This window comes from Monodelphis domestica, chromosome 1 (genome assembly GCF_027887165.1).
Source record: "Monodelphis domestica isolate mMonDom1 chromosome 1, mMonDom1.pri, whole genome shotgun sequence".
NCBI classification, from domain to species: domain Eukaryota; kingdom Metazoa; phylum Chordata; class Mammalia; order Didelphimorphia; family Didelphidae; genus Monodelphis; species Monodelphis domestica.
In genome coordinates this window covers 271,858,788-271,870,455 of record NC_077227.1, presented here as the reverse complement: position 1 = coordinate 271,870,455, position 11,668 = coordinate 271,858,788, and the positions used below count along the sequence as shown (strand labels likewise).

The following is an 11,668-nucleotide window of genomic DNA, read 5'->3' as shown; positions in this document are numbered from 1 at the left end:
TGGACATTTCTTCAAATAAAAGTTCCAGGGAGAAACTCACCAATTAGTAGAGAAGACTACAGTGGTAGGGGTGCTTGTATGAGAAGGACCCTGGGATGGAATGGGCTGGTTCAGATTTAAAGAATCATGTTGTTACTAAATGGTACCAATATATAGGCCAGTGCTAGATTCTCTGTTCAGATTTGAGGGATTGATGCTTAAAGCATACAGATTTGTTGTTGTTTTTGTTTTTCAGTTGTCTCAGTCATGTCCAAATCTCCTTGGCCCCATTTGAAGTTTCCTTGGGAGAGAGACAAGAGTGGCTTAGCATTTCCTTCTCCAACTCATTTTACAGATGAGGAAACTGAGGCAAACAAGGATAAATGACTTGCCTAGGTCACAGGCTAGGTCTGAGGCTGGATTTGAATTCACAACAATGTCTCCCTGATTTCAAGCCTAGTGATCTATCCACTACAGTCCTAGCTGCCCAAGAGCACAAAAGAACTGGTAAGTAATAAAATATAAGCAAAATATCTTCATAAAAAAACCAAACTAACAAAAATTAATTGATTGTATAATACCCTGATGAAAATAATCACCCTGCATGCCATCTGTTTGAAACACAATCACATACACGTTGGGACCAAATTCAAAAAGAAGGGAAAACAGCAACACTAAGTATTGGATTTTTGCCCAAAGTCCCATCACTTCTAAATATGGACATAAATATTGAAGGTTCTGGAACATTTGGATAAACTATACAGATTGTAGCATTCTTGTGATCTTGTTTTCCCACAACATGAATGCATGTGTCCAGGGAGCATTTTATGTCTCAAAATACCATATTCCACGCAAAACATGCATCAAATAAACTAGCCTAAATTTTGTAGGCTCAGAGAATTTTTGAGGTAAGAGGACTCTTAGAGAGATGATCTACTCCAATTATCCTTCCCCAAGTCTGGTCATAATTCAAAGAAGGCTCACTGATTCTTTTTCTGTGATCTTTAGTGAAAGGATCAACTAGAGGAAAATGGAGAGTTTTTATAATCATCTCATTTGAAAACTAGATAAAAGCAAAATGATCGATTTATTTAGCTCTATTACTTATTTCATATTAATTGCAGATATTTGGGGAGGAAATTTGACATTAATAAGAATTTAACTTGAGTGTGCTTTACAAAATAGGAAAAATCAAGATTGTATTCCATTGAAAGGAGAAATGGAAAGTGAATTTCTCTAAATAATAGAATAGTGCCTTTTTTAGCCAAGGAACATAAACAAGCCTTGAGTCTTTCACTTCCTCACTGAGGATGATTTTTCATTTTTTGTGGGAGTCAGGAGGCACAAGACTTATTTAATTCTTGTAGAACTAGTAGTAAACCCTTAAAGAAGAAAGTAACTCTCACACTGAAAGAAAGCAATTGTCTCAGAGAGTAACCCAGGACATTAATGGCATTTTAGAATTAACATGACCACAAATTTTAATTTCATTAAAATTATATTATGGTCTTTCACAGTATCAAAACCCAATTCTCAGAGTCATTACTAAAGTGTGGCAATTGGGGCTCTGACATCTGGCACTGAATTTATAAGGTGCTAAAAATTTTGTTTCTTTTAGCAAAAGAATTTTTTTTAGCAAAAGAATTTTAGCAAAAGAATAGCTAAGCAATGCTTAGCACCTAGTTGACAAGAATAATTGGTTAAAATAGAAAGCCATGATATCCTCTGCTTCAGTGTTCCTCATACCCCAGATGAGCTCCTAAATTTCTGGTATAATTCCCCAATCCCTTAGACAACCTCCCCAGCAGTAGTCTCAAGATATTCAGAAGTATCCACCCACATGGTTCTATGTCCCAGATTTAGGATTCATTTTTATGCCACTTGCCACAGGCACAGTTTGTGCTGCCCCAAGTACGAAAATGTAAAGTTGAAACTTTAGACTTTCTCCCTGAAATCTTCTCCGATACCTCTCAACTAAAAATTTCCCTTATCTGATATGGTTTTCATATGTCTCTTGAACATTTATATTCTAATTTGTACTATAGCTACACTTCTTATCACTGCTGGATTGGAAATTTGTCAAGGGGATTAACTTTGTCTTTGTTAACTTTGTTTTCCGTTGTTCTCCCATCCCATCATCCTCTAGCATGATGTATTGTCCAAAAAGATGGGTATTTTTTAGGTTTTCGTTATCTGTTTTCCTAAGTTTCATTAGTTTATTATTAGAAATCGGTTCATTAGGGGATAATTTTTTTTTTTATTTTTATATAGTGATACTCATAGACTGGTTCCCCAGCGAGTGTCTATAGCTCACAAACCCTGACTTGCACATTCCCCATTAAGGAAGCTGATACTCTTAGCAAAGGCATTTACAAAGATGGTACTGTAAAAGCAACAGCCACAAAGCATTTATCCCATCAAACTGAGGACCATCTTCTACCAAAAAAAAAAATCTTCTATGGGAAGAGTGGGTTCAATGTTGGAGTTACAATGGTAACAAGTTGGAAACATATATAAGATATGTGTGTGATAAGACAACTCATAAATTTTAGTATTAAGGGTCTTCTCTCTTCATGAATCCTCACATAGTGCTTCTTAGGTGCAGCTTTTGCTTAATAGTTGGTTCCCTTCTCTGCTGATATGAGTTTCATTCACAGAACTGTTTCTTCTCTCAAGTTCCTGCTGCTCTGTGTATCTCTATAGGCCTGGAGTAGGCGTCTCTTTTCCCTACTGGATACAGTATCTAACAATAGAAAAGGTCCACCTGAAAATAATGAGGATTGTGAAAAGAAAAAAGAAAAACCCTTTTCTCCTCCCTAAGAGTAGTTCCAGAGCTCCCCATGAGTTAGCTATTTAAAACACTCAGGGATGTAGCCTCTTACCTTTTTAACTCAATCAAAAAAAAATCACATCTGAAAAAGGTATGAGGGAATAGTTCATCTGTAGTTGGTTTAATACCTCATTAATACTGTTTTATATTCTGAATAATTTAGGCTTGATAGTCAAATATCAATTCCCCTATATTTGGATAAATTGGGCTTTGTTTAACTAATGATATAGTCCATCACTGGTTCCCTACTAAAATTTATTTGGAGTTTATAATCAGTCAATTGATATGGTTTTTAAGAACTCAGGGTCACCTCAGTACCACAATTATCTATGAACATTATTTTTTTCTTTTTTAAAGACTATGTTTTTGCTTTCAGAGAGATGCAAATTTAAACAATAGTAAGGTTTGCTATTCCCATCAATCAATTCCAACTGTGTGTGTGTGTGTGTAGAATTTAATATGACATGGTAAAGTTCCCAATTACTCTAGTATCATAAGAGCATAGGGCCATAGAATCATAGCTCAAGAGCTAGAGGAGAGCTCAGAGCCATCTCATCCAATATTCTCATTTGACAGTTATGGAAACTGAGATTCATTGAGATTAAATGATTGCAAAAGGTTACACAAGTAGTAATCATCAGAGGTGAGATTTAAACACAAGTCTTCTGACTCCAGGTCCAATGGTCTTTCCGCTGAGATAAGTATGCACAGGGAACCATATTTCCTTCCAAACAAAAAGTCTTAAGTTGTTGGGGGGGGGGTTTGTGGGTGATGGGGTCCCCTAGTGGTAGCAATACAGTTTTGAGTAGTGACAACTCCTGGGAGCAATGAAGAACAGGAACAGAATCTCCAAAAGGGAAGCATGTTTGAGAGCATTGTTTGGCAACCTTTTCAGGGAGCAATGGAAAATGCAAAGAGAATCACAATGATGGTATCATTAGAAAAAGTAATAGTAAACAGCAGCACCCAGATAAATCTTCTAAGAAGCTCAACATGAGAAGAATAATCACATTCTACACTATAAGTGACTAAGTATTTACTTCAGATTAGTAAGAACTATGGAGATTTACAGGCATCATTAGATCTAATATTTACTCATTCATACATTTTTATTTTCTCTTTTAAAAATACTTTCTTTTGTAATATTATAAATTGGGTTCTTGCAGGTGAAAAGTCTGCCATAGTAGATTTTTCCCTAAGATTTCTGAGTGATAACATATAAGCCGTGATAAGTGAGAAAACTAGACAAAAGGGTTTCAGAAAATATTTTTTATGCCTTTCTATTCTGAAAGCACCAATACTTCCCTTTCTTTTCCTTCCAATATTTCAGGAGTATTTTATAGGCACATTTAAAGGTTCCAAAAAGATTGTAGAAAATTTATCTTTTCTTATTTTCCTCCACTGCTTACAATGATCATCAAGAACATAGGGTTATCTCCAAACTGTTATGAAGCATCAAAGGAGGGCTCTAATCAAGGAATTCATCAGTATATTCTGAATGTATATGTGGTGATCCCTCCGCCATGGACCCCAAGGAAGTAGCAAAGGCTAAAACAGACTAGTATGAGTTCAAGCTAAAAGAACACTTGATATAAGAACACTACCCATTCCCCCGAGCACCACCAAACAGGAAGAATAGACCCAAAGATCAAAATGAATTTAAAAGAAACAAAATGATCAGTCAACAACATTTATTTATTGAGTACCAAGAATGAGCAAAACACTGTATGAGGCACTTATACAACATATGAGATTGTCATGCTAGCCTGGAGAAAAGACCAACGACTCCTCTCCCATTAGAGTTCAACCCTGTAGTATAAGGTTTTAATGATATGTATACGACACCTTCTATTATTTTTAAGGTTCAGTTGTTCCACAATAACTTAAGTAAAAATTACACAGTTTTCTCCTTAGTCAAAGGCTTTGCCTTCATTGATATACTGGACACTGATGATCCATTCTATTTTTAAAGATAACTGGCTAATTCCCTTATAATTGTGATTTTTTAAAATTCTATAATGAGGTTACTATCTCTAGAGAAGTATTCTGCTTGCAGTTTTTGATCTTCTAATCCAGTTAACCTAATCATGCTGTGAGGAGCTGACTTGTTCACCTTGGGATCAGAAGCTATTATGATCCTTAGAATTCTTAGATCCTGTGGTCCTATGATCATAGATCTAGAGCCCAAAAGAACTTTGGAAGTCATCTAGTCCAGTGCCTTTGTTTCACTACTAAAGAAAATGATAGCTAGAGAGGGGAACTAACATGCACAGGATCATACAGGCAGGAAGGGACAGAGTCAAGACTTTATTCGATCATCTGACTCTAAATTTCATACTCTTTCTACTGAACCACATTCAGAATGTTAAAAAGCCTTCATTCAGCTCTTCTGTCAGCAAAGAAACTTTCTGATTCTGAAGCTTATTGACATCATGGCTTCATGTCTTGGCATATGTAATGATGACAGAAATAACCCAAAAATTATTTAAAGGGTCATTTTAGAAGAGGTAATCCTCCAGAAGTCTGGGGAAGATCATTCAAATCCTTAAGCAAATTTTCCTTTGTTAAAAATTAAGTGTGGAATCATTGTATCTAGGGGCCCTTTAAGCTAAGAAAACTGAAATTCACAAGTCATAAGAGAAATACTAAATGTTCACAATCCCACTTCCCCTGCTTCATGGCTTTGTTTAGAATTTAATAAAGGCACCTGTATTTCACCAGAAATAAAATTTTATTAATATCATGTCAAATGTTTTAAAATACATTTACCTTTTTTCTATCTCTCCATTTAGAAAACAATCCAATAAAATTTTAATCATAATCAAGATATTTTAAAATGTGAAAAGGCATATTTCTGATTATATAGCAGATGTATATATCCTCCAAATAAATGTTGTAGAACACCATCTGTTCGACATTTGAGTGCATTTCCATAAATGTAAATGTTCTGTCTTTGTTCTTTAATTAATGGTTTATGACAAATTCGTGACGATATATTTCACAATAGCTATACCAACTATGTATAACCTAGAGATACCTTGACAAGAAATCACTTAGCATGCGTGAATTTAAAAATGCTTGTGACTCTCTCTCAATTACACTAATCATTCCACTGCTTGCACAGACCTTTACAAGTGAATAGACCCAAGAGATCTATAACAAGACTACAAACTGTAGAGTTCACTGCAAAAAAGGGGCAAGAAAGTCTCTTTCCTCATCATTTCACATATGGGTTTACTGCAGTGTGCAGCCCTCACAGTAAGTCAGAAATTTAAGTTTAATGTTTAATGTCTTTCAAGTCTTTCCCAGATCTAGCCAAGCCTGAAAGTATGCAATTCTAACCAACTGTCGACCTTGCTTTGTGCTTACTTAATGGACCTTCCAGCTGTCCTTTGGGATAGGAGAAGAAAATGAAAATATAAATGGCAGCATAGACATTTCTAAGACTCTTAAAATGTGATATCCATATATATGATATATATACATAGATATGCTTTTCTTATACTTAACAAAAAATAAACAAAATTATTTTTCCATAATGTAATTTCATCATCCTTCAAAGAAGAGAGGATTTCCAGTCAATTTCAAAAATTAGCATTATAGTATTTTATGTACCCTTCTTACTACTTTACGGTAATTTCTTGTCAGTTTAAATTTAATATCTTCTTTGGGGGGGGGGGCAGCTACGTGGCTTAGCATCCAGAAAGTGAGGCCTGGAGACAGGAGGTCCTAGGTTCTAATCTAGTTTTAGACATAGTTGTGTGACCCTAGACAAGTCCCTTAACCCTAAGAGTCTGGCCCTTACTGCTTCTCTGCCTTGGAACAGATACTGAGTAGTCATTCTAAGACAAAGGGTAAGGGTTGTGTTTTGTTTTGTTTTTTATTGAATAGCTTATTAAGGAGTAGAAAAAAGTCAGATTGCAAAGAAAAAGTTTTTTCAAGTGAAAAAGTATCTTGCTGTGTATATTTCTGTTTGGAAAGTTCCTTAGGCTAAAAGCCACAACCTACTGTCAATCCTCACAGAAAGAGAATTATAGTAACATGAGAGCTCAGACCAGCATTTTCAACTCCAGAAGGATAGCTGCCGTTGGGAAAGGGCCCTCAAATAAAAGAAGCAAGCAACCTGAAATTCATCATCTACCCGATATCTATCAATAAAGTTTGAAAAAAGGAATTATTAAATTGACACATATATAACTATATACACTATAAATTTTCAGTTAATTAAGAACACTTGTTTGCATTAGATCCTACTTTCTGAAAGCTCATCAAAAGTTTCTATTTTGTCAAACCAAAGTATTTTCTCTTAAACATTTAACAAAAAGAATATAACTGCAAAGTATCATATTGCACTGAAGTAAGCTTATAAGTCCCAAAATGAAATTAATATTTTTATAAAAATTTTTAAAGAAGACTGAGAATTATTATTTCCATAAGCAACAGATCAGTTCAGGAATGACCAGATTCCAACAATGAATACTAAAACCTTCTTTCCAGAGAAAGTTCAGCTAGGCTAGCGCTACCCTTTGTGCTCCCACAATAACTTGCAGCTTAACCTAAGGTACAGCCAGAGTGACCATCCTGGCCCTAAGGCATTGAGGATTCCCATAATGTACACTGTTGTAGTGATGGAGGGCATTCAGTGATTCAGGAAGTCAAAAGAGAAAAGGGCAGAAAAAGGAAAAAAAAAAACTTTAGGAGATACTTAAAAAAAAAAAGCCTGAAGCTCATATAACATACTGTCAGCAAGTGATAAATACACTCATATTCTGACCATCAATAGCCCTTCTAACTCAATTAAACAAATAGAGTGAGACTCTTCTTGCCTGTTGTTGTTTTTTTTTACATAACCCAAAAGCTATTACCCTTTGGGGACTTTTCCCCCTTTTTTTTATTTTGCCTACATGGAAAAAAAGAAAGAAAGAAAACCCTTTTGGAGGAAGATGAGAGAGGAGCACGGTGTGATTTGCCCCCCAGTTCCCTACCCCCTGGTTCTACACCTATTAGTTCCTAACTGCAAATTATAAGAATAGTTTCTAAGAGGTTCAGTGCTGGGCTTCTGATTCTTTAGGGTCTGGTATTATTCTCCTCCACAGCCTGCAGAGGCACTTGCCTGTTAAGCATTCCCAGAATGGAACAGTGGAAAAAGTACCTGCTCCCAGATTCACTTCTTGGGGGGGGGGGCACTCATTTTGCAAAACTCTAGGAAGGGATTAAAACTGATGTGGTATTTGGCTCAAACCTGCTGCTTGAGCCTATCGATATAATATCCTATTCATTGTCTCTTTTCATTTGTAGCCATGCCCCCAGCGGACTATTTAGTGGAAGATTTAAAAATTTAGCACATAAATTGTTCAATTGAATATGGACTAAATACAATCCAGCATCCCTGGTGAATGCAAAGTAATGAACCTAGGAGATGAATGGGTTCTTTGTCTGGATGGAGTGGACAGCCAAGGGCTCCGATGCCAGCTGTTGGTGGCAGCTGAACAATCCCAGAAAGAATCACCTCTTTCTTTTCTTTCTCTAACCTTTCTCCCGCTACGCTATGGATTTCATTTTTCCTGCTCTTTTCTATTTGCCTTTCCTTGCTTCCTTTTTTAACCCATGTTCTAACCATACCTTCAGCCTGCTAGCGACACCAACTGGCATCACTTAGCCCTATCATGATAAGCAACTCATGGTTGCTTATCTAGGATTTCCCTCCGTTATGAAGTTCACTTCACCTAAGTTAGAGGAGGGGAGGTGGACAATGAGGCAGCTAAAGAGGAGCCCAGGAAGTGTAGTTAATGGCACTCTGGTTACATAGCCTTAATCTTGTCTCTTAACTCGGGAGAATAGAGGTTTCAAGCTAACGGGAGGCTCCTTATCAATGAACTATTCTTACCGTTTTTATGAAAAAGTATAAATGCCCTAAAAAATGAATTAGTACTTTAACTAGCCTTTACATTTGTATGTGTTTCACAGTTTTTAAGGAAATATTTTAATATATTTTCGGAGTTACTCATTTTTAGAGCTCCCCTTCATATGCACTGACAGATTAGTGAGCTCTTTAAATGATGTGGGATCAACTGAGACAGATTTTGCTATAATTCTGCCACATAGAGTAGCTGGTTTCACCAGCAATTCATTCATTGACATTTGATACAAAAAGCTCCTTTAATCCCTTCACCTTCTCTATGCTAATTTTTCCCCAGGATAAGTGTATTATTCACTTTTACCTTCATTTTTTAAAAATGCTTTGATGCATGCATTATCTAATATTATTAGGTTTCTTCTTAAAGGCAAATTAATGTAGCTTTGTCCTTAAGCCAAGCATATTACCTCTTCCAGCAAAAATCTGAAATCCCCCATTAATTTTAGCTGGGAAAACTTCCTTTTTCTGTTTCTCCTCTTACATTCACAGCCTTTGTAATTCATATTATCATGCTTTATGAATCCTAAGTGATAAAAGACCTATTATGGGAAGTGACTGTTTCTTTCTTGGTATGGGGGCAAAGGGCAGGTTTTAAAGTTTTTTGAACTTCTAGACTAAATTTGGCTCCCAGATGTTTAGGGTTTTTTTTTTCCCATTAGGATTTTCCATTCAGCTTACCTTGCATGGGCATTAACCTCAATTCTGATTTTTCATTTCACTCTAATGCTTTTTATCCTAGGTTTAATAGTACCATTAAAAACATACCTGGCAAAGGCTGCAGCTATATCTTTGCAATCTGCTGCCGTGCATTCTAATTAAGATTTTTTAAATCCTTCATACCAAATGCATCCACGGTCAGCATGGTGACAGTTCCCAATAGGTCACAAACAACATGAGTAAAATTGGAAGCTACAAATCTCTCAAATAGAAAATCATTTTCTCAGTGGAGGGTCTGCTTTCAGCATCAGGACCATGTGACAGCAAACCATCCCCTTTTCACCACTGATGGAGTATGATCATTGAAGGTTTGTAACCTACCACCTATAGCAGGTCTTTGACTATTCTATTATTCTGTGTAAAAAGTCCCAAAATGATCATGAAACACACTAGTAAACACCAAGTTTGCAGAAGCATCAGTAGTGTTCCTCTTCATTACTATGCAATCCTTATCTTCAACTCTTCTTTTCAATGCCACAGCCTCAGTAACACTAGTCTTTGGTTTGTTCTGGGTATACCTTTGGCAACTAGTTTTCCCAATCTGCTTTGATCACTTTATTATCTTTTTTACATGACATGCTTGATCAGACAAAACTCCAAAAACTGAAGATAGACATCACACTCAAATCCCAAATGATATAAAATACCTCAAAAATTTTAATAATTATCTAATATATTAAATAAACATAAACATCTTTCACATTTCAAAATATGACTACCTAAACTGTTATGCCAATATCATTCAGAAACTGTTTCAATTAGTGTTTGACAGTAATGCTAAGACCAATGCAAAACTGAAATTGCATGTTCTAGAACACACTTAGAAATTGGTAAAGCAAGAAAGCCTTAATGTTATCTGCTAGCTTATTCCAGCCTTCAAGATAACTATAGAAAAAAAATCAGTTTGTGGAAAAGTTTACCCACCCACCCTTTCCCCAGACTCTACAGCCTGCAACACAAATGAGCATATAAATTAAATAAAAGTATTACTATTATGTAGTGACCCACCACAAACTGTGAATGGTGGCAAGACCCAGACATGGGGTTCACTAAATTTCACTGCTCAACAACAAAGGCTACTAAGCCATGAGATGAGTAAAACAGAACACAATTTAGTGGATCCATTTAAAGTCTCTTTCCAAAAGAAAATTCTGTTTTGTTCTGAATTTACTTTACAGGATCTGCTGCCCCATTTTTCATTCTAGCTCTTGGGGCTGAGAATAGTGCCCAGAAAATGCTTTGACACTAATGCTCATAAAAACACAAAGCACCACTTTCTCATCATTTAGAGGATGCCAACTTCAAATTACCCATCATCCTCATTGAGACTACACTGTCAAGTGAGTCGGTTCCTTCTTTTATTTTTTAAATTCTCCACCTATGGTGGTATAACAAATAAAGATGAAAATGTCTAAAAATCTGCATGAACAACTTTACATTAGAAACCATATCTTAAAAAAGATCTGAGTTTCCAAAAGCACTAGATCTGCAAAGTTTAAAATGTATGGACATAGTTTTAATTCAATATTATGATACTAAAGACTGCTAAATATTCATCAAAGTACTCTTCCATTCAGTTCAAAGTGCATCTCAGTTTGATTCCAAATGCACTGAGCAGTTGGTACATCCTGTTCATTTAGAAACAGTTCAGACATTTTGAAACATAAATGCGAAATCAACCTAGCAGTCACTTAATTCATTTTATAAATAAGCAACTGAGAATTTTGCTCCAAGTGGCTGCTACTATAGCCCATTCCATAAATGGCATTCTCCGCAGAATAAGGCACAATATGGTACGAATGCAGCTCTTCATAATAGAGTGATTGAGAGCAGCATTCTTGTACCATAAACTTCAGCCGTTTTCTTGTATCAGAATAAGCAGTCCTATAACAGGGAGCTTCCTTAAAGTATTCATAACTCTCTTTCTCTGCCTCCAGGTGGATCTTCCTCAGCAAATTGTTGATCAGCACAGACCTTCGAAGGTAGGTTTCAGGATCTTCAAGAAACCTGAGCTTTTCTAGGGAAAGTTTTAGAATGCAGGTCCGGTCTTCTGCTAATATCAGGTGCTGCAAAAAGAAAATAATCAAAATAATTTTATCTTAGAAGGGGGATCACTCAGATTTTCTCATCGTGGACAAAATACGTAAGAAATGACTTTGAAAGTAAAAAAATAATAATAATAATGATTTAATCACTGTAAGGAGCTTCCAGTGAAGAAACTCCTC

The 11,668-nt window shown here is 35.9% G+C and overlaps 1 long non-coding RNA gene across 1 annotated transcript in view; it reads right to left on the bottom strand.

Moving 5' to 3' along the window:
* Positions 1–4,483: 4,483 nt before the first annotated feature.
* LOC103098192 (uncharacterized) overlaps positions 4,484–11,668 on the bottom strand; it is a 51,251-nt gene continuing 44,066 nt past the window's right edge. The window contains exon 4 of the long non-coding RNA XR_457418.2: positions 4,484–11,509. This is a non-coding gene — a long non-coding RNA (uncharacterized LOC103098192). The remainder of the gene's footprint in view (positions 11,510–11,668) is intronic.